This window comes from Phyllobates terribilis, unplaced genomic scaffold, assembly GCF_046119375.1.
Source record: "Phyllobates terribilis strain yellow unplaced genomic scaffold, ASM4611937v1 Scaffold_5__5_contigs__length_657084704, whole genome shotgun sequence".
NCBI lineage: Eukaryota > Metazoa > Chordata > Amphibia > Anura > Dendrobatidae > Phyllobates > Phyllobates terribilis.
In genome coordinates, this window is record NW_027362765.1 from 210575342 (window position 1) to 210603023 (window position 27682).

The 27682-nt window shown below is 47.2% G+C and overlaps 1 protein-coding gene across 1 annotated transcript in view; it reads left to right on the forward strand.

The window, feature by feature from the left end:
* ASIP (agouti signaling protein) overlaps positions 1-27682 on the forward strand; it is a 595544-nt gene that overhangs the window by 129883 nt on the left and 437979 nt on the right. The gene's annotated exons all lie outside the window — the stretch shown is intronic.

Sequence of the window (27682 nt, forward strand, 5' to 3'; positions counted from 1 at the left end):
TATCCAGTTTTGGGCCTTTGGTATCTAAAAAAAAAGCAGTTTGAGTGTGTCGCTCACTGTTCAGCCACAAATATCTCTATTTAAAAAAGTGTGGTATACCCCAGTAAACAATAACTGTGGTTTTGCCATCCCACGGTAAAAAATCTCTATTATTCAGCTTTTGGTAGTTTTTTCCGTAAAGAAAAACAGTAGTGTCTCCTGACTGTTGTGACACAAAAATATATCTGTTGAAAATAGTCTTGTGTAGGCCCGACATCCCAGTGTGGTTTCGCAGTTCCACGGGTCAAATCGCTGTACTATCCAGTTTTGGGCCTTTGGTATCTAAAAAAAAAGCAGTTTGAGTGTGTCGCTCACTGTTCAGCCACAAATATCTCTATTTAAAAAAGTGTGGTATACCCCAGTAAAAAATAACTGTGGTTTTGCCATCCCACGGTAAAAAATCTCTATTATTCAGCTTTTGGTAGTTTTTTCCGTAAAGAAAAACAGTAGTGTCTCCTGACTGTTGTGACACAAAAATATATCTGTTGAAAATAGTCTTGTGTAGGCCCGACATCCCAGTGTGGTTTCGCAGTTCCACGGGTCAAATCGCTGTACTATCCAGTTTTGGGCCTTTGGTATCTAAAAAAAAAAGTAGTTTGAGTGTGTCGCTCACTGTTCAGCCGCAAATATCTCTATTTAAAAAAGTGTGGTATACCCCAGTAAACAATAACTGTGGTTTTGCCATCCCACGGTAAAAAATCTCTATTATTCAGCTTTTGGTAGTTTTTTCCGTAAAGAAAAACAGTAGTGTCTCCTGACTGTTGTGACACAAAAATATATCTGTTGAAAATAGTCTTGTGTAGGCCCGACATCCCAGTGTGGTTTCGCAGTTCCACGGGTCAAATCGCTGTACTATCCAGTTTTGGGCCTTTGGTATCTAAAAAAAAAAGTAGTTTGAGTGTGTCGCTCACTGTTCAGCCGCAAATATCTCTGTTTAAAAAAGTGTGGTATACCCCAGTAAACAATAACTGTGGTTTTGCCATCCCACGGTAAAAAATCTCTATTATTCAGCTTTTGGTAGTTTTTTCCGTAAAGAAAAACAGTAGTGTCTCCTGACTGTTGTGACACAAAAATATATCTGTTGAAAATAGTCTTGTGTAGGCCCGACATCCCAGTGTGGTTTCGCAGTTCCACGGGTCAAATCGCTGTACTATCCAGTTTTGGGCCTTTGGTATCTAAAAAAAAAGCAGTTTGAGTGTGTCGCTCACTGTTCAGCCACAAATATCTCTATTTAAAAAAGTGTGGTATACCCCAGTAAACAATAACTGTGGTTTTGCCATCCCACGGTAAAAAATCTCTATTATTCAGCTTTTGGTAGTTTTTTCCGTAAAGAAAAACAGTAGTGTCTCCTGACTGTTGTGACACAAAAATATATCTGTTGAAAATAGTCTTGTGTAGGCCCGACATCCCAGTGTGGTTTCGCAGTTCCACGGGTCAAATCGCTGTACTATCCAGTTTTGGGCCTTTGGTATCTAAAAAAAAAAGTAGTTTGAGTGTGTCGCTCACTGTTCAGCCGCAAATATCTCTATTTAAAAAAGTGTGGTATACCCCAGTAAACAATAACTGTGGTTTTGCCATCCCACGGTAAAAAATCTCTATTATTCAGCTTTTGGTAGTTTTTTCCGTAAAGAAAAACAGTAGTGTCTCCTGACTGTTGTGACACAAAAATATATCTGTTGAAAATAGTCTTGTGTAGGCCCGACATCCCAGTGTGGTTTCGCAGTTCCACGGGTCAAATCGCTGTACTATCCAGTTTTGGGCCTTTGGTATCTAAAAAAAAAAGCAGTTTGAGTGTGTCGCTCACTGTTCAGCCGCAAATATCTCTGTTTAAAAAAGTGTGGTATACCCCAGTAAAAAATAACTGTGGTTTTGCCATCCCACGATAAAAAATCTCTATTATTCAGCTTTTGGTAGTTTTTTCCGTAAAGAAAAACAGTTGTGCCTCCTGACTGTTGTGACACAAAAATATATCTGTTGAAAATAGTCTTGTGTAGGCCCGACATCCCAGTGTGGTTTCGCAGTTCCACGGGTCAAATCGCTGTACTATCCAGTTTTGGGCCTTTGGTATCTAAAAAAAAAGCAGTTTGAGTGTGTCGCTCACTGTTCAGTCGCAAATATCTCTATTTAAAAAGTGTGGTATACCCCAGTAAACAATAACTGTGGTTTTGCCATCCCACGGTAAAAAATCTCTATTATTCAGCTTTTGGTAGTTTTTTCCGTAAAGAAAAACAGTAGTGTCTCCTGACTGTTGTGACACAAAAATATATCTGTTGAAAATAGTCTTGTGTAGGCCCGACATCCCAGTGTGGTTTCGCAGTTCCACGGGTCAAATCGCTGTACTATCCAGTTTTGGGCCTTTGGTATCTAAAAAAAAAGCAGTTTGAGTGTGTCGCTCACTGTTCAGCAGCAAATATCTCTATTTAAAAAAGTGTGGTATACCCCAGTAAACAATAACTGTGGTTTTCCTCTTCCACGGTTCTAATGTACTCTTTATTACCCTTTTTCCATTGATAGTGCAAGTGTAAGATATTTTACTTCATTTAAAATGGGCAAGGCGCGTGCCAAGGGATGTGGAAGTGGACGTTCTGGTGATGGTTCGTGCAGAGGACGGGGCCGTGGCCAAGGTGAAAATGTGCCACAACCAACAGCCACATCTTCTCGCTCCCACTTCTTGACCGAATTACTAGGGGAGCACAAAACGACACCAGTATTGAGAACTGATCAGTGTGAACAGGTTATTAATTGGATAGCAGATAATACTTCCAGTTACCTGGGCACCACCTCCTCCGGTCTTTCTTCCACACGGTCAACTCTTTGTAGCCGTGAGTCTCGACCGCATACTCCTCCTCACCCTGATGCTCCTTCCTCCCACCATGCCGAGTGTCATCAGACAGCAAGTGATCCCACACTTGGACACTCTGAAGAGCTGTTCACTGGTCCATTTCCATATTTGGGCCCCTCACCTGATATGCTTGAAGTGGTGGAAGAGGAGATCCCATGTTGCGATGCCCAAATATTTGAACAGCCACGGCCATAGGAAGTCGACGTTGGCAATCTGTCACAAGAGGTGGACGATGACGAGACACAATTGCCAGGAAGTGAGGAGGAGGATCGTGGTGCGCAAGTGGAAGAGGAGGAGGTGGTGGATGGTCTAGTAACTGACCCAACGTGGAAGGAGGACATGCAGAGTGAGGCCAGCAGCACACAGGGGGAGGGAGGCAGAGTACCCCAACAGGCAGGAAGAAGCAGTGTGGTGGCCGCAGACAGAAGGCAGCCAACCATTCCCCGTAACACCAACACGAGGGACGTTGCCAGTACAAGCGGTAGGTCTTCCAGAGTCTGTAATTTTTTTAAAGACTCTGCTGATAACCCCAAAAAGGCCATATGTTCCACCTGCCATGCCAGCATCAGCAGGGGTGACAAAACTACCAGCCTGACCACCACCAGCATGATCAGGCACATGGCAGCAAAGCACCTGACTTTGTGGGGCGAAACCCAGGGTCCACGACCAGTGTCAGCGGGTGTCACCACTGCTTCTTCCACTGTTGTGTGTGCAATAGAACCCCCTGTTGTGTGTGCAAGGCAATCCCCTGTCCATACTGCATGTAAAGATGCCCCCTCCTCTCAGTCTTCACTTGTTATGGCAGTTTCTCAAGAAACAGCATCAACGTCCACGTCCATGTCCCACCGCAGCGTTCAATTGTCCATATCCCAGACGTTTGAACGAAAGCGGAAATTCGCAGCTAACGCCCCACAGGCCACAGTCCTAAATTCGCACATTTCACGACTGCTTGCGTTGGAAATGCTGCCTTTTAGGCTGGTGGAGACGGAATCCTTCCGCAATCTTATGGCGGTGGCCGTCCCTCGGTACTCGGTCCCCAGCCGACACTATTTTGCCCGGTGTGCCATCCCCGCAGTACACAAGCACGTGTCCCAAAGCATCTGCCGTGCCCTCAACAACGCTGTTACTGGGAGAGTCCACCTGACAACGGACACGTGGACAAGTGATTGTGGCCAGGGACGGTACATCTCTCTGACGGCACACTGGGTAAACATAGTGGAAGCCGGGACCCAGTCGGACCTTGTGACGGAACACATCCTCCCCACACCGAGGATTGCGGGCCCTATGTCAGTCAAAGTTGCCCCCATAGTGTACAGCTCCTGCGTATCCTCCTCCTCCTCCTCCTCCTCATGTTCAACCTCCATCTCAGATATCACCACATCAGTTACAAGCTGGAAGCATTGCAGTACTGCCTCCGCCAAGCGGCAACAGGCTGTGCTGAAACTCATAAGCTTAGGTGATAAACCTCACACTGCTTGTGAGTTGTGGACAGCTGTGAAAGAGCAGGCAGATCTGTGGCTGAGACCGCTGAACCTACATCCCGGCATGGTCGTGTGTGACAATGGCCGTAACCTGGTGGCGGCTCTGAGGCGAGGTGAGATCACACACGTACCATGCCTGGCTCATGTGCTTAACCTCGTGGTTCAGCGGTTTCTTAAATCATACCCCGAGTTGCCAGATCTGCTCGTGAAAGTACGCCTCCTGTCAGCTCATTTTCGCAAGTCAGCTACAGCTTCTGCCGCCCTTGCTGTGTTGCAGCAGCATTTGCAGCTTCCGGCACACCGACTGGTGTGTGATGTCCCCACACATTGGAACTCTACCCTCCACATGTTGCAAAGGATTTGTGAGCGGAAGAGAGCAGTTGTGGAGTACCAGCTGCAACAAGGCCGTCGATATTCAGGTCAGACTCCACACATAAGACCTCAGGAGTGGACCTGGATGTCTGACATATGTACCATCCTGATAAACTTTGAGGAGGCCACCAAGATGGTGTGTGGCGATGATGCCATCATTAGTGTCAGCATCCCACTTGTCTGTCTTTTGCAACGCTCTCTGCAGAGAATTAAAGAGGAGGCATTGCAGCCAGAGTATGATGAGATGGATCAAGAAGCCGTAGCGGGCGATTACACACAGCCCAGCCTCATCTCATCCCAATGTGCATTGGGGAACAATGAGGGAGAGGAGGAGGAGGAGGAGGAAGAACAGGAGCTGCTATCATGCACTGTAGAAGGTAGTACCTGTACAAGTGTCATACCGTCGGTTCAGCGTGGGTGGCCTGAGGATAGGGGGGAGGAAGAAGAGGAGGAGGCGGAGGAGAGCATGGTCAGTCGTCATCTTAGTGAGGACACGGAAATCTTGCCCGTTACCAGTCTGGCACGCATGGCTGACTTTATGTTACGCTGCCTTAACCGTGACCCTCGCGTTGTCAAAATGTTGGGTGACAGTCATTACTGGTTGGTGACACTTGTAGACCCCCGCTACAAGGAGAACATTCACTCTCTTATTCCTGAGGTGGAGAGGTCTACAAAAATGGGCAGTACCAGAAGGCCCTTGCTGCAGAACTCTTAAAAAAATTCCCATCTGAACACGCTAGCGGCAGAGGTGACAGTTCGTTGCCCAACCAAGGCGTACAGGCGAGAGAGATGCAACTCCAATCCAGCAGAGGCAGGGGAACACTGTCAACGTTCTGGGACAGTTTTCTGACACCCGCCCAGCTTACAGGCCATGAGGCGCGGGGTTCTCTCACAAGGAGTGGAAAGTTTCAAAAGATGGTGAGGGAGTACCTTGCCGACCGTACCAGCGTCCTCCGTGATTCCTCTGTGCCTTTTAATTATTGGGTATCCAAGCTGGACACTTGGAATGAACTCGCTCTGTACACCTTGGAGGTCCTGGCCTGCCCTGCCGCTAGCGTGTTATCGGAGCGTGTTTTTAGTGCCGCTGGGGGAATTATAACTGATAAGCGCACTCGTCTGTCAACTTACAATGCTGACAGGCTGACCCTTATCAAAATGAACAAGGGCTGGATTGGGCCAGACTTCTCATCACCACCAAATGACAGCAGAGTAACATAAAGTCAAATCCACTGTGTTATTTCGGGAGGTGTATTCACATGCACCGCTTCAAACCCACACATGGGTATACGCTTCCTCGTTTCGGCTGTTTTATGTTCTTCTCCTTATCCTCAGCCTCCACCACCACTATACCACCAGGGTGCCAGCATTGCAAGTTCCTCCATCCTAATTTTTGGCAGCTTTTGCTTGGAAAGCATAAGCAAATACTATGGGACACCCACTCCCCAATAATGGGACTTATGTTTGTAATATGCTGTACTGCATGGCTCTTGTAAGGGGCATTGCTAGTTGCTCCGTCCTAATTTTTGGCAGCTTTTGCTTGGAAAGCATAAGCAAATACCATGGGACACCCACTCCCCAATAATGGGACTTATGTTTGTAACATGCTGTACTGCATGGCTCTTGTAAGGGGCATTGCAAATTGCTCCGTCCTAATTTTTGGCAGCTTTTGCTTGGAAAGCATAAGCAAATACTATGGGAGACCCACTCCCCAATATTGGGACTTATGTTTGTAGTATTCTGTACTGCATGGCTCTTGTAAGGGGCATTGCAAGTTGCTCCGTCCTAATTTTTGGCAGCTTTTGCTTGCAAGGCATAAGCAAATGCTATGAGACACCCACTCCCCAATAATGGGACTTATGTTTGTAATATGCTGTACTGCATGGCTCTTGTAAGGGGCATTGCAAGTTGCTCCATCCTAATTTTTGGAAGCTTTTGCTTGAAAGGCATAAGCAAATACTATGGGACACCCACTCCCCAATAATGGGACTTATGTTTGTAATATGCTGTACTGCATGGCTCTTGTAAGTGGCATTGCAAGTTGCTCCGTCCTAATTTTTGGCAGCTTTTGCTTGCAAGGCATCAGCAAATACTATGAGACACCCACTCCCCAATAATGGGACTTATGTTTGTAACATGCTGTACTGCATGGCTCTTGTAAAGGGCATTGCAAGTTGCTCCGTCCTAATTTTTGGCAGCTTTTGCTTGGAAAGCATAAGCAAATACTATGGGACACCCACTCCCCAATAATGGGACTTATGTTTGTAATATGCTGTACTGCATGGCTCTTGTAAGGGGCATTGCAAGTTGCTCCGTCCTAATTTTTGGCAACTTTTGCTTGGAAAGCATAAGCAAATACCATGGGACACCCACTCCCCAATAATGGGACTTATGTTTGTAACATGCTGTACTGCATGGCTCTTGTAAGGGGCATTGCAAATTGCTCTGTCCTAATTTTTGGCAGCTTTTGCTTGGAAAGCATAAGCAAATACTATGGGACACCCACTCCCCAATAATGGGACTTATGTTTGTAATATGCTGTACTGCATGGCTCTTGTAAGGGGCATTGCTAGTTGCTCCGTCCTAATTTTTGGCAGCTTTTGCTTGGAAAGCATAAGCAAATACCATGGGACACCCACTCCCCAATAATGGGACTTATGTTTGTAATATGCTGTACTGCATGGCTCTTGTAAGGGGCATTGCAAGTTGCTCCGTCCTAATTTTTGGCAGCTTTTGCTTGAAAGGCATAAGCAAATACTATGGGAGACCCACTCCCCAATAATGGGACTTATGTTTGTAATATGCTGTACTGCATGGCTCTTGTAAGGGGCATTGCAAGTTGCTCCGTCCTAATTTTTGGCAACTTTTGCTTGGAAAGCATAATCAAATACTATGGGACACCCACTCCCCAATAATGGGACTTATGTTTGTAATATGCTGTACTGCATGGCTCTTGTAAGGGGCATTGCAAGTTGCTCCGTCCCAATTTTTGGCAGCTTTTGCTTGGGAAGCATAAGCAAATACCATGGGACACCCACTCCCCAATAATGGGACTTATGTTTGTAATATGCTGTACTGCATGGCTCTTGTAAGGGGCATTGCAAGTTGCTCCGTCCTAATTTTTGGCAGCTTTTGCTTGGAAAGCATAAGCAAATACTGTGGGAGACCCACTCCCCAATAATGGGACTTATGTTTGTAATATGCTGTACTGCATGGCTCTTGTAAGGGGCATTGCAAGTTTCTCCGTCCTAATTTTTGGCAGCTTTTGCTTGCAAGGCATAAGCAAATACTATGAGACACCCACTCCCCAATAATGGGACTTATGTTTGTAATATGCTGTACTGCATGGCTCTTGTAAGGGGCATTGCAAGTTGCTCCGTCCTAATTTTTGGCAGCTTTTGCTTGGAAAGCATAAGCAAATACTATGGGACACCCACTCCCCAATAATGGGACTTATGTTTGTAATATGCTGTACTGCATGGCTCTTGTAAGGGGCATTGCAAGTTGCTCCGTCCTAATTTTTGGCAACTTTTGCTTGGAAAGCATAAGCAAATACCATGGGACACCCACTCCCCAATAATGGGACTTATGTTTGTAACATGCTGTACTGCATGGCTCTTGTAAGGGGCATTGCAAATTGCTCTGTCCTAATTTTTGGCAGCTTTTGCTTGGAAAGCATAAGCAAATACTATGGGACACCCACTCCCCAATAATGGGACTTATGTTTGTAATATGCTGTACTGCATGGCTCTTGTAAGGGGCATTGCTAGTTGCTCCGTCCTAATTTTTGGCAGCTTTTGCTTGGAAAGCATAAGCAAATACCATGGGACACCCACTCCCCAATAATGGGACTTATGTTTGTAATATGCTGTACTGCATGGCTCTTGTAAGGGGCATTGCAAGTTGCTCCGTCCTAATTTTTGGCAGCTTTTGCTTGAAAGGCATAAGCAAATACTATGGGAGACCCACTCCCCAATAATGGGACTTATGTTTGTAATATGCTGTACTGCATGGCTCTTGTAAGGGGCATTGCAAGTTGCTCCGTCCTAATTTTTGGCAACTTTTGCTTGGAAAGCATAATCAAATACTATGGGACACCCACTCCCCAATAATGGGACTTATGTTTGTAATATGCTGTACTGCATGGCTCTTGTAAGGGGCATTGCAAGTTGCTCCGTCCCAATTTTTGGCAGCTTTTGCTTGGGAAGCATAAGCAAATACCATGGGACACCCACTCCCCAATAATGGGACTTATGTTTGTAATATGCTGTACTGCATGGCTCTTGTAAGGGGCATTGCAAGTTGCTCCGTCCTAATTTTTGGCAGCTTTTGCTTGGAAAGCATAAGCAAATACTGTGGGAGACCCACTCCCCAATAATGGGACTTATGTTTGTAATATGCTGTACTGCATGGCTCTTGTAAGGGGCATTGCAAGTTTCTCCGTCCTAATTTTTGGCAGCTTTTGCTTGCAAGGCATAAGCAAATACTATGAGACACCCACTCCCCAATAATGGGACTTATGTTTGTAATATGCTGTACTGCATGGCTCTTGTAAGGGGCATTGCAAGTTGCTCCGTCCTAATTTTTGGCAGCTTTTGCTTGAAAAGCATAAGCAAATACTATGGGACACCCGCTCCCCAATAATGGGACTTATGTTTGTAATATGCTGTACTGCATGGCTCTTGTAAGGGGCATTGCAAGTTGCTCCGTCCAAATTTTTGGCAGCTTTTGCTTGCAAGGCATAAGCAAATACTATGAGACACCCACTCCCCAATATTGGGACTTATGTTTGTAATATGGTGTACTGCATGGCTCTTGTAAGGGGCATTGCAAGTTGCTCCGTCCTAATTTTTGGCAGCTTTTGCTTGGAAAGCATAAGCAAATACTATGGGACACCCACTCCCCAATAATGGGACTTATGTTTGTAATATGCTGTACTGCATGGCTCTTGTAAGGGGCATTGCAAATTGCTCCGTCCTAATTTTTGGCAGCTTTTGCTTTCAAGGCATAAGCAAATACTATGGGACACCCACTCCCCAATAATGTGACTTATGTTTGTAATATGCTGTACTGCATGGCTCTTGTAAGAGGCATTGCAAGTTGCTCCGTCCTAATTTTTGGCAGCTTTTGCTTGCAAGGCATAAGCAAATACTATGGGACACCCACTCCCCAATAATGGGACTTATGTTTGTAATATGCTGTACTGCATGGCTCTTGTAAGGGGCATTGTAAGTTGCTCCGTCCTAATTTTTGGCAGCTTTTGCTTGAAAGGCATAAGCAAATACTATGGGACACCCACTCCCCAATAATGGGACTTATGTTTGTAATATGCTGTACTGCATGGCTCTTGTAAGGGGCATTGCAAGTTGCTCCGTCCCAATTTTTGGCAGCTTTTGCTTGGGAAGCTTAAGCAAATACCATGGGACACCCACTCCCCAATAATGGGACTTATGTTTGTAATATGCTGTACTGCATGGCTCTTGTAAGGGGCATTGCAAGTTGCTCCGTCCTAATTTTTGGCAGCTTTTGCTGGCAAGGCATAAGCAAATACTATGGGACACCCATTCCCCAATAATGGGACTTATGTTTGTAATATGCTGTACTGCATGTGACGCTCCCCCTGGGCCATGTGTACACGTGTGTGTGATACCTGGTGCCGGGTCTCTGGGGTCTGTAGTCTCCGTGGCGGTGACCCCTCCCGTGGCTCAGGCTGGTCAAACCAGTGGCAGTCTTTCTTAGGTTTTGAGGTTAATTGTCCGACTGCGCCACCCGTGGATTGCGGTCAGGGAGTACCACCGCTGCAAGGCAGACCGCTGAGGCTGGTGTTGTGTGCGCAGCAGAGAATGGGATAACTCCCCACGGGAGGAGTATAGCCTCAGGGCAGTGAGTGTGGATAATGGGGGTGATGGTGCACGAGCGCAGCAGGAACAACTCAGAGTCTTTGCAGTGCAGTTCAGGGTCTTTACTGATGATTATAAGGTAGACCCTCCCGGGAGTACTGGCTAGCATAAGAGGCCTGGTCAGTCTGTGAGCAAGCAGGAGTTCCCCTGGCCAGGTGGAGTTGTAGGCCTCCCCGTCTGTCTGCACTCTTCCTGGCTACCTTGCTGTAAGCTTGTAGAAGTAGCCCACGTCCCTGAGTGTACCGTGTAGTGCTCACCCATATGGCTGGTGACTTGGGGCCTTCTGTTAGCCTCCGCTCCACGACGGCGGTGCTGGTCCCTTGCTTGTGACTGAGCCTCCGGGCTTCTATGGCCAGAGGACCTGAAATCCCCTGCCGGCTGGTTTCTGCTGCTGGATATATAAGTCCTCACAGCCTCGGACTCCTGTGTCCGGTTCCTATTGTCTTCTGCCAGGGCGAGCTCTGCTCAGCTTCCAGCCTCTGGTCTTGAGATCCTAGCACCTACAGAGCTCCTTGCTGTTACTTTCCCTTGCTCTCACTCTGACTCTGACTGTTCTCTGTTCTCTGACTCACTCAACCCCGCCCCAGATCCAGTTTATAAGGGCAGAATTCTCCCCTCCCAGGACTGGGGCAGGAGGATGTTGCATGTTTAAGGGATCCTGACCAGGAAACTTCCCACTTGCTCTCCGACATAATATCTCTATTACTGTGGTGACTAGACCCCTGGGGTGCCACACATGGCTCTTGTAAGGGGCATTGCAGTTCCTCATAATTTTTGGAAAGCCTTCCATTCACTGCTTAGGCCAACAGTGCACAGGAGACCCAGCTGCTATAAATGGAAAAAAAGGTTTAGTTAACGCCCTCTGACCTCCATGTCATTTCCAAGGGGCATTGGAGTGGCTCGAAGTTTTTGGTAGGCATTGCACTCACTGTATGCCCTATAACTGTGTAGCCGAACCGCTCCTTTTTTTACAGAAACATATCCTACAAGACATATCTGGTTGACTGGCCTGATATTGATGTGAATGGTCCCTGTTCCTCCTGCTCTTTATCCTTTGCCACTACCTCATCCATCATTAATCACCTGAAGCTTTGTTTTAACGGGAGTCATAGAACTTGGATAGTAGCAGGAAAACATCCAGCAATCCTCGGAGGAGGTAGGATATGCGCCAAAACGCTGACCACCTCAGGCCTAGCCGCTACTACATACATGTGCTTGCATTACAACAAAACAAAGCAGATGCTAACTTCTATCATCCTCATCATGCTCCTCACCTTGGCACTCTCAACTCCCCTGATGGAGAAGCCAGGGCCCACCGGAGGAGTCTGATAGTCCGGTGGGCTCGGCCAATGCTGCCCTAAAGCAGGCCAGGCTAAGAAAAGTGTGGGAAAGGTTACCGTGACAATTAGGGGTGGCTGGGGACCGAGTATGGACACCCGGCCACCCCCTGGAGGCTGGGGAGCAAGCGGGGACACCCGGCCACCAGGCGGCTGGGGACTGAGTATGGATACCAGGCCGCCGACACAGCCATGGCGTGGTGGCCAGGTTCTGCCTCCACATGCCTAAAAGGCCCAATTTAAAGTGCAAGCAAGCAGTATGGTATTGCAGCCTGGAGGTGGGCGGGTGGCAGGCTGCATACTTGCGCTTGCATTGCAAGGAATGGGAGAGGTACAATTGAACACTGCCCTGGGACAAGGACTTGAATGGGGATAGTTGCAAGTCTGCAACGACAGATGCAAGGTGGGAGGCATCTTCGCATGTACCATGAACAGGGGTTTGGCATGCACACACTACAGCGGAATAGGCTCTCCTTCCCACTAAATGCACTGGGGAGGGCACAGGTAATGTTTTGGTATGCGCGCTTAATCTTATGTATAAGGCACACCAGGACAAATAGGGGCGGCTGGGGACTGAGTATGGATACCTCGCTGCCGAAGCAGCCATGAGGTAGTGGCCAGATTCGACCTCCTCCAAACTAAAAAGCCCCATTTCAAGTGCAAGCTAGCAGTATGGAATTGCAGTCTGGGGGTGGGTGGGTGGCAGGCTGCACACTTACACTTGCATTAAAAGAAAACATAGCAGATGCTAACTTCTGTCATCATCATCATGCTCCTCACCTTGGCACTCTCAACTCCACCGATGGAGAAGTCAGGGCCCACCAGAGGAGTCTGGTTCTCTGGTGGGCATTTCCAATGCTGCCTAAAGCAGGCCGGGCTAAGAAAAGTGTGTGGGGGGATGTTCCAAGGAGAAATAGGGGCGACTGGGGACCGTTTATGGACACCCGGCTGCCCCCAGGCGGCTGGGGACCGTGTGTGGACACCCGGCCGCGGGGCGGCTGGAGACCGAGTATGGACACCCGGCCGCCGGGCAGCTGGGGACTTAGTATGGATTCCAGGCCGCCAACACAGCCATGATGTGGTGGCCAGATTCCGCCTCCACATGCCTAAAAGGCCCAATTTCAAGTTCAAGCAAGCAAGCAGTATGGTATTGCAGCCTGGGGGTGGGTGGGTGGCAGGCTGCATACTTGCGCTTGCATTGCAAGGAATGGGGAGGTACAATTGAACACTGCCCTGGGACTAGAACTTGCATGGGGATAGTTGCAAGTCTGCATCTTCTGCGGCAAGGATCACTTATGATGGGCACACTTTTAGACAATGACCTGGGAGTCAGAGATGCTTCCAGGGGTCTTCCCCATGCTGTTCCCATGTCTTTTCAGCACTGTATGCATGTGTCACACAGCACATGGCCAGATAAGGTTGTAAAATGTTAAAATGACATTTCCCGGTGAATGCATTTGTCATAGTTGAAAGCAATACAAAAGTGCAAAAACGCATAAAAAATGCTACTTGCGAACATAGCCGAAGGTGTGGAGGAGTATTTTTGTTTTTGGACATTTATTTTAACTTATACACAAGTCTTTTCCCTGGAAAGGATGTTCCTTAACATATTTGACAGGAAAAAAGTTTCACTTTCGTTTTTGAACGTTTTATTTTAAGCCCGTAAAAGTGGCTTAATACCTCTGACCACATTGTTGACAGCAGTGACCTGGGGGTCAGAAATGCTTCCTGGGGCGATCCCCATGCTGTCCCCATGTCATTTGAGCACTGTCACTATCGTTTTGGGCACTTATTAGGCTTTTAAAAGACTGCCGGGGGTGCCACCGCAAAAATGCTCGAGTCTCCCATAGACTAACATTGGGCTCGCTGCTTGGGTCGAGCACCCGAGTATCACGGCGAGCTCGGCCTGAGCTTCGAGCACACGAGCATTTTAGTGCTCGCTCAACACTAATCTTTAATAGTGATGTGCGAGCATGCTCGCTACTGCTCGGTGCTCGCCCGAGCACCTCACTGCTCAAGATGCTCGGCGCTCACCGAGTATTCCCAAGGTTGCTCTGCGGTCCGTTCCCTGCATGTTTGACACTCTTTACAGAGCCAATGAACATGCAGGGATTTTCTGCCACTCACTGTAATGCTGCAGCCATGTTGTTTGTGGCTGTGCTCGTCACAGTCACTCCAGAATCAAACAGTGTAGGGAGAGCTGCTGCTGAGCTAGGGAGAGATTTGCTTGTTTCTAGTTAGTGTAGGTATACCAAACTATATTAGAGACACATATCCATCTCAACAAACAGTCCTTCTGAGGACTAACCCATCTGCAGAGATATCAGGCAGGCAGTGTATATAGGCAGGCAGGCAGGGAATATAGCACACTGCAGTGCACATAGCACAAGAGGCTCCATTCCCGTTTTGTCTGCTACTGCTGCTGTTAGATATTTCTAGAAATAGGCCCAGGTCTCAGGGGCCAGGAATATTTTTTTTTATCTTAATCCTCATTATTTGCTTAGAAAGCAATCTAAAGAACAACCTTTTTCTGCGCCATTTGTTTGTTGGCACTGCAGAATACAGCCAGGTCCTTTCCATATTACAGCGCTAAAAATCCAGCTATTTAAAACTGGTTTGTCCATCACACGGATCATATATAATTGCGCTGAAAATACTGCCATTTCTGGCCTCCATTAAAAATTTTTTCAGTGTGTCAGTGAAGCTAATGACACCAGTTTGCTGTTCAAACTACTTACCTACAGGCCAGGTATTCAAAACTGTGTTTTCTCCGTCACACGGATCACATATACGTTTTCAGAAAATACTGCAATTTCTGACCTCCATTAAAAATTTGTTTGAGTGTGTCAGTGAAGCTATTGACACCAGATTGCTGTTCAAAATAGTTACAGTGGGTACGGAAAGTATTCAGACCCCTTTAAATTTTTCACTCTTCTTTTCATTGCAGCCATTTGGTAAATTCTAAAAAGATCATTTTTTTCTCAATAAAGTACAATCTGCACCCCATCTTAACTGAACAAAAAAAACAGAAATGTAGAAATGTTTGCAAATTTATTAAAAAAGAGAAAATTAAATATCACATGTGTAGCATCGGCGTCTCTGCCTCCTGATGGGCAGAGACGCCGTTCCCCTCACCTCTCGGTCCTGGTCCGGATTTTTCCTGCTCCACTGCTGCTGTGGCGAGCACCACGCGCAGCTTCCCGGATACTGTGCTTAGGGCACGCGCGTGTGCGCTCCCTCCCTCTTAAAGGGGCTGCACGCGCCATCCTAAAGAGTCCCCGGCCAATGGCCGGAGGACTTCTCCTATATAAGGCACCTCCTCCAAAATGGAGGTGCCTGTGCAAGGTTGTTGTTCCGTGTGCTAACACTTGCCCTCAGGTCCCGCTGCCTGTCAGTCCAGCCCGCCAGTCTGTCTACAGTTCAGCCCGCCAGTCTGTCTTACAGTTCTGGCCGCCTACCTGCCTACCTGGAGCACCTACCTGTTACCTGCCGTGCCCGCCAGCCTGTCTACCTGGAGCACCTGCCAGTTACATGCCGTGCCCGCCAGCCTGTCTACCTGGAGCACCTACCAGTTACCTGTCATGCCCGCTAGCATGCCTACCCGGAGCACCTGCCAAGTAACCTGTTGTGGCCGCCAGCTTGCCTACCCGGAGCACCTGTCTAGCTATCCGCCGTGCCCCCCTGCTTGCCTACCCGGAGAACCTGTCTGACTATCTGTCATGTCTGCCTGCTGATCTACCCGGACCACCCGTCTGCCTTCCTGCCGTGCTCATCCGCTGTACCTGTCAGTTCTAGTCATCTGACCCATGGGAGTCACTTGCACTCCCAGAGTGGTACCTGGTTCACCTGACCGGTCCCTCCTGGGTTCACGGAGTCGACTAAGCCGCCGTGTGACCTGGGTCAGGAAAAATAGGCACTTAGTCACGCCCCTCTGGTCCCTCCTTGCACCGAAGCACAGAGGCTCCACCACTCGGACTCGTAACAGTTTGCACAGGCCATGGAGCTTGGTGGCCCCCAGGCTCCTTCGCTCTCTGACCTGTACCAGGAGGTCTCACATCAGAGATCCCAACAGGAAACTATCCTGTCCTATCTGCGGACTGTCAACTCCCGCCTGGACACGCAGTCCACCAAGTCTGTGTCCGTCTCTTGCCGAGCGGCACCCGCTCCGGCGGCACCTCAACCCTGTGGTGCTGTGGCACCCGGCTTTGGACCCCGGTTCTCTGCTCTTCCATGTTTTTATGGTGACCCCGTCTTATGTTGGGGCTTCTTAAATCAGTGCACGCTGCACTTTGAACTCCTGGCACACCAGTTCACCTCCGACCGGGCAAAGGTGGCGTTCATCATGTCTCACCTCACCGGGGAGGCATTGGCATGGCTAAACCCTCTGTGGGAAAGAGGGGATGCCCTGGTGTCCGATCTTCTGGCTTTAATCACTGCCTTCCGGAAGGTCTTCGATGAGCCCGGACGAAAATCTTCTTCGACCTCCTCACTTCTCCATCTCACTGTGGGCCAGTATACCATCCCTTTCCAAACCCTCGCATCTAAACTTGCCTGGAACAACAAGGCCCTGGTGTCCACTAGTGTTGAGCCACCCCCGTAGTGTTCGAGTTCGGTTCGGTTCGTCGAACACCCGTGTGTTCGCCGAACTGTTCATTGAACTGTTCGTCGAACACCTTCGAACACCGTTAAAACCAATGGCAGGCAAACAAAAACACATAGAAACACATAGAAAACACCTTCAAAGGTGTCCAAAAGCTGACAAACTGCTCAAAAGACACAACTAACACATGGAAAAGTGACAAGTACATATAGTCATGCGAAAAGAAAAGAGGTGGAGGAGTAAAAGGAGGGGGAGACACAAATATAGGCATGTCATGCCCTTCTAAAATCCAAAAAGTGAGAAGCCGACACGTTCAGTCCGCTCCTGCCCGTGCCACCTCCGTGTCGCCGGGTTTGTGCCAGAGCCGCGGTGAACCCTGACGGCCAGCCCCCCTCTCCCAATACTGGTGCCTGTCCGCTGGTGGGTCGAGCGAGCCCCCCTGTGGTGGAGGCAGCTCTAAGCTTTTTAATTTAAATTGTCTCTCTAATTTGAATGAATACACTTTAAATACATTTACAAGGATCTATTGAAGGGCAAGTCTCATGCCAGCAGCCGCGTAATTCCAGCTCCAGTAGCGTCCACTAAAGCTGCTGCAGTTAAAAAGCTTTTATAAGGATCGAGCTCGGCGGTCCACCGCAAGGCATCCTACTGCCAGTCCCAGCCCCTATGCCTTGGGGTGCCTCCTGATGCTCTTCACTGAGTATCCCGTGGTCCCGAAGCATTTCCTTTGAAAAAATTAAGTGTCCAAACTACAGGTGGTGTAGCTTGCTTAACAGCCGGGATAATCCGCTGACTAGCAGACACTGCTACTAGGCACAAAGTATTTCCTGGGCTAGATGCAGTTAAAAATTTGTAATTAGATACTCTCGTTGGATGCTGAGAAAGCGTTCCATAGAGTCTCCTGGCACGCCATATATGATTCTCTTAAAAAGCTTGGGGTAGGGGTCTAGGGGACCCTTTTATAGCCAAAATCATGGCCCTGTATCACAATACGTCACCTAGGCTGAAGATAAATGGAACTGTAGCACCCTGAGGGCTCGGTTGCTACAGAGGTATTGCACCTCACCCAGAGGTGTGATATCTCACTCTCAGGTAAGGATGGAGTGTGGATCAGGACCCGACACCTGCATGCATTACACCACATTGCCGTGGGGCAGGGCGACCAATATGCCTCTGAGATGGGCACGACAGTCCCTCTCCCTGGCTGGAGTGGGGGGAGGGAACACTGAGGAAGGGGAACCCTGTAGTGCAGGAGCAGGGAGGAAGCAGTTCCTGGGTGCATTGAGAAGGGAGTATAAAAGGTGGGCACCATCTTAGTTCAGTGCAGAGAAGTCGGAGCAGAAGTGGCAGGGAGCAGGGGCTCTGCATGAGCTCTGCTCCGGAGGCGGGCCTAGTAACAGAGGCCCAGGCCTGGAAGAGGGAGAAGGAAGGAAGAGGAGCGGAGTAGGCTCCAGGAATGAAGGGATCCCAGGGGTGCGGACGGGCGAGTCGCCACCGCACGCCCGAATCCACCTGCGTGGAGGGGTCAGGCCAAAGGGGGAGACCGGTCCCCGAAACTAGTGGAGGCAGGAAACGACCCTCAGCTAGAAACCGGAGGCTCTGACATTTTATGTGGCGCAGCCCCTCGCTACACCCGCTAGGAAGGCACCACATAGGGTCAGGGAAACTGGCGCCAAGTTTACCAAGAGGAGGCCCGAGGCAGCCGGACAGAAGGGTTGGTAAGAAAGGCCAGACAAAGGACACACAAAGGGGGTCCTGTGAAGCGCTCCAAAGTTATCTGGGAGTTGTCTGAGCCCCTCACCTGGTGAGCACAGTACGACGTGAGCAGCCGTTACCTGCAGACGTGGTCTGGATAATAAGAACTGTGAGTAAAGGCCCTGGACTGCATCACTGACTCCGTGTCGTTACTGCTGCTGCCCTGCACCATCACCCCCATCCTCCGCATACACTGCCCTGAGGCTATACTCCTCCCGTGGGGAGTTATGCTACGCTCTGCTGCACCCACAACACCAGCCTCAGCGGTCTGCCCTGCAGCGGCGGTTCACTCTGACCGCAATCCACAGGTGGCGTAGTCGGACATTTAAACATCAAAACCACATAAATAGTTCCGCCACTGGTTTGACCACCTGGAGCCACGGAACCGGGTCGCCGCCACGAAGACTACAACCACCAGCATCCACCAAAAAGGGTCCGGCTCCGGGTGTCCCAAGGCCCAGGGGGTGCATCAGAACATTTTCATCACCTTTCACAATCACCAATGGGACAAGGCAGGGATGTCCTCAGTCCCCTCTCTTATACATCCTAGTGACGGAGCACCTGCCCTCATCAATTCGCCATAACCCCAATATTAGGTGGATGGAGGTGGGAGGCACCGAGTACAAGTGCTCTCTATTTGCTGATGATGTCCTAGTATATATCACTCAATCACATATATCCATCCATGCTGTTATGGCTGAAATAGATCACTTTGTTACATGGTCAAATTTTAAAATCAATGCAGCGAAGTCTGAGGCCCTCGATGTCTCCCTCCCCAAATCCATATAGGATTCCATCCAGTCCAACTTTCCCTTTGCCTGGCCCTCACAGGGTATCAAATACTTAGGAATTCCTATTCATAGAGACCTCTCCCATCTATGTTATCTTAATTTTGGGCCCTTTATTGAACAACTCCATACAGACCACGGTTGGCAAGTTAGAACTGTAAGATTCACTACGTGAACCACTGGTGTTTTGTGGAAAAGCACATGTACACTGTGTTCCAAATTATTATGCAAAAAGTGTTTAGGAGTGATAAGGGAAGAATTTGTTTGTTTGTCAGTTAAACTCATTGATGGTGATGTATGTCAGGGCTCTTTATATCACTGTAAGCAATTGCAGACACCTGTGCTAATTAGTTTGGCAGGTGTGTCCAATGAAAGGCAAGACTACTTAAGAAGGCTGTCTCACATTATTAAGCAGCCTACATTTTCTGCAAAAATGGGAAAGAAAAAGGATGTGTCGGCTGCTGAGAAGCAACAAATTGTGGAGTGTTTAGGTCAAATCATGACTACAATCAACATTGTGCGATGATCAGGATGAAGTGTCTTGGCAATCAAGAAGTATGTAGCTGATTCACAGTACACACGTGTGCGTGCTGATAAGGGCAAATTGAGGACTCTTTCCTACAGACAATTACGTCAGGTTAAAAGAGCAGCAGCAAAAAAGCCTTGTCATAGCAGCAGACAAGTTTTTGAAGCTGCTGGTGCCTCCAACGTCCCCCGAACAACAAGATGCAGGGTCCTTCAGAGGTTTACAGCTGTGCATACACCATCCTGTCGACCTCCTCTATCCACTTCACACAAGCAGAAACGGCTCCAGTGGGCTAAACATTACATGAAGACTGATTTCAAAACTGTTTTGTTCACGGATGAGTGCCGTGCAGCGCTCGATGGTCCAGATGGATGGAGTGGAGGATGGCTGGTTGATGGACACCCCACGCAAACACGGCTACAGCGCCAACAAGGAGGAGGTGGAGTAATGTTTTGGGCTGGAATCATGGGGAGAGAGATTGTCGGCCCCTTTAGGATCCCTGAGGGCGCTAAAGATGAACTCCATAATGTATGTGGATTTTCTCAAACAGCACTTCCTGCCATGGTTCAAGAAGAAGAACCGTGTATTTCACAGCAAGATCATTTTTTTGCATGATAATGCACCATCTCATGCTGCACATAAAACATCTGCATCTCTGGCTGATATGGGCATAAAAGGGGACAAACTTATGGTGTGACCACCCAGTAGTCATGATTACTTCGAATTCTGACAATATGAGGGTCATGTTGCAGGTAGTGCAGCAAGAAGGCACTTATGTGTCTTGAGCATCTCGGAGCCCCAAAATTATTTTCCGGGCTAGATGCAGCTAAAAATTATTATTAATTTTAAATCTGGTGGAGCTTAGTATAGATGGCCTAATAGGATCAGTGCTGCACACTGCTACAAAGCCCAAATTATTTTCCAGCCAAGATACAGATAAACATGATTAGTAATTTTAAATCTGGTGGAGCTTATTATAGATGGCCTAATAGAATCAGTGCTGCACACTGCTACAAAGCCCAAATTATTTTCCAGCCAAGATACAGATAAACATGATTAGTAATTTGAAAGCTTAAAACGGTTGGTAGGGTGATTTTAACCAATCATCAAGCTTTTTCTCTCCCCAGGATGACACAGGGGTAGAAAAGTCGTTTCGGATCCATGATTTGTTCATCTTTATGAACGTGAGTCTGTCTACATTATCAGTGGAGAGCTGCGTGCGCTTATCTGTCAGCACACCACCAGCAGCGCTGAACACACGTTCAGACAGAACGCTGGCTGCGGGGCATGACAAGATCTCCAAGGCGTAAGTGGCTAGCTCCGGCCATTTATCCAGATTGGAAGCCCAAAAAGAGCAAGGGTCCAGTGACACAGTCATGGCTTCAATGTTTACTTGGAGATACTCCTGTACCATCGTCTCTAGGCGTTGACGATGTGTCAGACTTCTTGTCTCCTGTGGCCTTGCAAAGGATGGGCTAAAAAAGTGGTGAAATGATTCCGCAAAATTGATGTTACCAGCAGATACTGTGGTTCTGTTACGGTTTGAGTGCTGAACACTTGACGGTCCCACGGTTGGCAAGTTGGAACTGTGAGATTCACTACGTGCACCACTGGTGTTTTGTGGAAAAGCACATGTAAGATTCTGCAACAGTCTCTGCTGATACTCCTGCATGCGTGCATCCCTTTCTATGGCAGGAATAATTTCAGCAAATTTACTTTTGTACCGGGGATCTAACAGTGTGGCAACCCAGTAGTCAGGATTATTTCTAATTCTCCCAATTCGAGGGTCATGTTGCAGGTAGTGCAGCAAGAAGGCACTCATGTGTGTTGCGCATCCAGGAGCACCAAGTCCCTGTTGTGTTGGTGGCGAGGTAACAATCATGCTTCCTTCCTCTGTCCTCTCCTCCCAACCTCGCACAACAGAAATGTGATCAAGGTCTCCCTCATCTGATGAGTCTTCCATCAGTTCGTCCTCCACTTCTTCCTGGGCTCCTGCACCTTCCTCACTAGTTTGGCTGCTACCATGCGCCCTGGTAAAACCATCTCCCCCACCCTCACATGTCTGCCGCCTTGGTGCTGCCGACCGTCTGGACCTTGCAGATGTTGACCCTTCCGCATACAACTCCTCCTCCTCTACTTCCTCCACCTCCTCTTGTGCCACCACCTGACTCCGAATTCTGTTTAACATGTGCTCCAGCATGTAAATCACCGGAATAGTCAGCTGATAATGGCATCGTCAGCACTAAACATCTTCGTCGCCATTTCAAAACTGTGCAGAAGGGTGCATAGGTCCCTGATCTGAGACCACTCCTCCAGCGTGATTTGCCCCACCTCTGGATCTCGTTGGCCCAGGCTATACGTCAGAACGTATTGCACCAGGGCTTGTCGGTGCTGCCACAGTCGCTGCAACATGTGCAGAGTTGAATTCCACCAGGTAGGCACATCGCATTTTAGCCGGTGAAGTGGCAGGCCCAACGACTTCTGTAGAGATGTAAGTCGCTGAGCTGCGGGATGCGAACGGCGGAAGTGAGCACACAGCGACCGTGCCCTCTGCAGAAGGCCATCTAGTCTGGGATAGTGGGCTAAAAATTGCTGGACAACCAGGTTCAATACGTGAGCCATACAAGGCACGTGTGTGACATTGCCCCGGCGAAGGGCCGCACCCAGGTTTGCAGCATTGTCGCACACGGCCTTCCCTGGTTTCAAGTCCAGTGGAGACAACCATTCATGAAATTGGTTCTCCAGAGCTGACCACAACTCCTCAGCTGTGTGACTCACATTTCCCAGACATTTCAAAGTAAAAACCGCCTGATGACGTTGAGCCCTACTGCCAGCATAGAAAGGAGGTGTGCAGGATCCCTTCTGCGCAGTTAGAAAGCTTGTGGCATGACCAGACAGGCTTTGGGTGCAGGTGGAAGACCGAGAGGAGGTTGAGGAGGCAGAAGCAGTGGAGGAACTTTGACATAAAGAGGATTGACGCACAACTCGTGGGGACGGCAAGACTTGGACAGCAGCCCCTTGTCCTGCTGTCACCATAGTTACCCAGTGCCCAGTCAGCGAAATGTAACGCCCCTGTCCATGCCTACTCGTCCAAGTGTCTGTGGTGAAATGCACCCTGTCACACACAGATTTTCTCAAATAAGCGGTGATGTTGTGTGCGACATGCTGGTGGAGCGCAGGCACACCTTTCTTTGAGAAGTAGTGCCGACTGGGCATCTGGTACTGGGGCACTGCGACGGACATAAGGTCTCGAAAATCCTCTGTGTCCACCAGGCGGAAAGGCAGCATTTCTGTAGCCAAGAGCTTGCAGATGGTGAAATTCAACCTCTTAGCTTTCTCATGGCTCGGAGGAAATGGTCTTTTACTTGTCCACATCTGAGGGACCGAGGGCTGGCTATTGTGCTTAGACGGGGTTGATAAGGGTGTCCCCGGCAAACTGCCGGTCTGTGAGGAAGATGCAGGCGGACATGTTAGGTTGCCTTGATCCAAAGGTGGTGCTATCGATGTCGGACAGCGCTCAACACCAGCTGGTGTTACCACCTCCAAAGAAAATGATGACCTGCCAATCACGCTGGCTGTTGCGGGTAAAGAGGTGGCAGGTCTGCGCCCCAAAACAGGTGTGACTGCTGTCCCCCCAGTCACAGAGGATGAAGAGGCCGCGGATGCACAAGATATGGCAGATGATGGTTGGCCCAGCCGGCTAGGCCGCATTGTAGCACACTGAGCTTCCCACTGCAACTTATGCTTCATGTCCATGTGCCGGTTCATGCATGAAGTACTCAAACTATGTATTTTTTGGCCTCTACTTAGCTTTTGCTGACAAATGTTACAGATAACATGAGTTGGGTCATCTTTATCGATCTGAAAAAATGCCCAGGCTATGCAAGGCTTAGCACCCATGCGACCTGAAGAGCCACCACGACTTGTGGTGAGAGGCAGAGTTGTGTTTGAGGATGCAGTTGTTGACGTGCTTCCAGTACTACGTCTCTGTCCAGGAAGGCGCAACCTGACCTCGTCGTCACTAGCATCTTCCTCCACCTCCTCTGCTGACCTCATCTCTTGGCTGACTGTGGGTTGACAGTAAGTGGGATCTCCAACCTCATCATCATCACCCTGTGCGTTATCACACCCGTCATCCTCAGAGCCAACCTGTTCCTGCCCTGACAAAAAACTAAAGTTGTCGCTCCAATCAGGTATTTGAGTCTCATCATCGTCTTCCTCATTGTCTCCACCAACAGGAGTTACAGTTTGGGAATGAGGGTCTACATTATGGTCAGAACCTTCTGCGTCTGGTCCTGGATCCGACTCATAAAGATTCTGGGCATCAGTGCAGATCATTTCCTCGTCTGGATTCACAGAAGCGCTGGAGTCGACCTCTGATTCCCAGGCTATAGTATGAGTAAACAGCTCTGCAGACTCAACCATCTGTTCTACCTCATACTCAGACGGGCAGCTGGAGATTTGGGAGCTGTGAGGAAGCAAGTGCGATTGGGGTGACACCTTTGAGGACTGGAGTATTTGTGATGTTGAAGTTGATGTGGAGGAGAGCCCACTTAAAGGAGCACTTGATATCCGTTGAAGCACCTGCTGTTTTTGTGCCTCATCTGGAATTTGTAGCGATTGGCGTGGCCGTAAGAAAGGGATCTTATCACATTGTCCGCTAAAAGAAGTAGACATTTTAGTTTGGCTGGAAGATGGTCTTTCTTCTGCAGATGTTACTGTTGCTTTAACACCTACCCCACGGACACAACCTTTTTTCCCCTTCCCAACACGCCTATTCCCCTTTCCACCAGCAGCAGGCCTTTTTCCACTCATTTTGGTGGTTAACTAATTCACAACTCTGGAGTTGTTTGCACAAAAAAACAATGGATGGGAACCGAGCAGAGCTGAGTGGCCAAACTGTGGTATTAGGCCAAAACTATTGGCTGGGTTAGATGGAGAAAAAAATTATATTCGATTTGCAACCTGATGGAGGTCAGTATAGATGGACTAATAGAACAAGTCCCACACACAGCTAGAAGCCCAAATATTTTTTCAGAGGTAGATGCAGAAAAAAAATATATTCAGTTTGCAACCTGATGGAGGTCAGTATAGATGGACTTATAGAGAAAGTCCCACACACTGCTAGAAGGCCAAATATTTTTTCAGAGCTAGATGCAGACAAAAAATTATTTTGAATTTGCAACCTGATGGAGGTCAGTATAGGTGGACTAATAGAACAAGTTCCACACACTGCTAGAAGGCCAAATATTTTTTCAGAGCTAGATGCAGAAAAAAATTATATTCAGTTTGCAACCTGATGGAGGTCAGTATAGATGGACTAATAGAACAAGTCCCACACACAGCTAGAAGCCCAAATATTTTTTCAGAGGTAGATGCAGAAAAAAATTATATTCAGTTTGCAACCTGATGGAGGTCTGTATAGATGGATTAATAGAACAAGTCCCACACACAGCTAGAAGCCCAATATTTTTTCAGAGGTAGATGCAGAAAAAAAATTATTTTTAATTTGCAACCTGATGGAGGTCAGTATAGATGGACTAATAGAGAAAGTCCCACACACTGCTAGAAGGCCAAATATTTTTTCAGAGCTAGATGCAGAAAAAAATGATATTCAGTTTGCAACCTGATGGAGGTCAGTATAGATGGACTAATAGAACAAGTCCCACACACAGCTAGAAGCCCAAATATTTTTTCAGAGGTAGATGCAGATAAAAATTATTTTTAATTTGCAACCTGATGGAGGTCAGTATAGATGGACTAATAGAGAAAGTCCCACACACTGCTAGAAGGCCAAATATTTTTTCAGAGCTAGATGCAGATAAAAAATATTTTTAATTTGCAACCTGATGGAGGTCAGTATAGATGGACTAATAGAGAAAGTCCCACACACTGCTAGAAGGCCAAATATTTTTTCAGAGCTAGATGCAGATAAAAATTATTTTTAATTTGCAACCTGATGGAGGTCAGTATAGATGGACTAATAGAGAAAGTCCCACACACTGCTAGAAGGCCAAATATTTTTTCAGAGCTAGATGCAGAAAAAAATTATATTCAGTTTGCAACCTGATGGAGGTCAGTATAGATGGACTAATAGAACAAGTCCCACACACAGCTAGAAGCCCAAATATTTTTTCAGAGGTAGATGCAGATAAAAATTATTTTTAATTTGCAACCTGATGGAGGTCAGTATAGATGGACTAATAGAGAAAGTCCCACACACTGCTAGAAGGCCAAATGTTTCTTCAGAGCTAGATGCAGATAAAAATTATTTTTATTTTGCAACCTGATGGAGGTCAGTATAGATGGACTAATAGAGAAAGTCCCACACACTACTAGAAGGCCAAATATTTTTTCAGAGCTAGATGCAGAAAAAAATTATATTCAGTTTGCAACCTGATGGAGGTCAGTATAGATGGACTAATAGAACAAGTCCCACACACAGCTAGAAGCCCAAATATTTTTTCAGAGGTAGATGCAGATAAAAATTATTTTTAATTTGCAACCTGATGGAGGTCAGTATAGATGGACTAATAGAGAAAGTCCCACACACTGCTAGAAGGCCAAATGTTTTTTCAGAGCTAGATGCAGATAAAAATTATTTTTATTTTGCAACCTGATGGAGGTCAGTATAGATGGACTAATAGAGAAAGTCCCACACACTACTAGAAGGCCAAATATTTTTTCAGAGCTAGATGCAGAAAAAAATTATATTCAGTTTGCAACCTGATGGAGGTCAGTATAGATGGACTAATAGAACAAGTCCCACACACAGCTAGAAGCCCAAATATTTTTTCAGAGGTAGATGCAGGTAAAAATTATTTTTAATTTGCAAACTGATGGAGGTCAGTATAGATGGACTAATAGAGAAAGTCCCACACACTGCTAGAAGGCCAAATATTTTTTCAGAGCTAGATGCAGATAAAAATTATTTTTAATTTGCAACCTGATGGAGGTCAGTATAGATGGACTAATAGAGAAAGTCCCACACACTGCTAGAAGGCCAACTATTTTTTCAGAGCTAGATGCAGAAAAAAATTATATTCAGTTTGCAACCTGATGGAGGTCAGTATAGATGGATTAATAGAACAAGTCCCACACACAGCTAGAAGCCCAATATTTTTTCAGAGGTAGATGCAGAAAAAAAATATATACAGTTTGCAACCTGATGGAGGTCTGTATAGATGGATTAATAGAACAAGTCCCACACACAGCTAGAAGCCCAATATTTTTTCAGAGGTAGATGCAGAAAAAAAATATATTCAGTTTGCAACCTGATGGAGGTCAGTATAGATGGACTAATAGAGAAAGTCCCACACACTGCTAGAAGGCCAAATATTTTTTCAGAGCTAGATGCAGAAAAAAATTATATTCAGTTTGCAACCTGATGGAGGTCAGTATAGATGGACTAATAGAACAAGTCCCACACACAGCTAGAAGCCCAAATATTTTTTCAGAGGTAGATGCAGAAAAAAATTATATTCAGTTTGCAACCTGATGGAGGTCTGTATAGATGGTTTAATAAAACAAGTCCCACACACAGCTAGAAGCCCAATATTTTTTCAGAGGTAGATGCAGAAAAAAAATTATTTTTAATTTGCAACCTGATGGAGGTCAGTATAGATGGACTAATAGAGAAAGTCCCACACACTGCTAGAAGGCCAAATATTTTTTCAGAGCTAGATGCAGAAAAAAATTATATTCAGTTTGCAACCTGATGGAGGTCAGTATAGATGGACTAATAGAACAAGTCCCACACACAGCTAGAAGCCCAAATATTTTTTCAGAGGTAGATGCAGATAAAAATTATTTTTAATTTGCAACCTGATGGAGGTCAGTATAGATGGACTAATAGAGAAAGTCGCACACACTGCTAGAAGGACAAATATTTTTTCAGAGCTAGATGCAGAAAAAAATTATATTCAGTTTGCAACCTGATGGAGGTCAGTATAGATGGACTAATAGAACAAGTCCCACACAAAGCTAAAAGCCCAAATATTTTTTCAGAGGTAGATGCAGATAAAAATTATTTTTAATTTGCAACC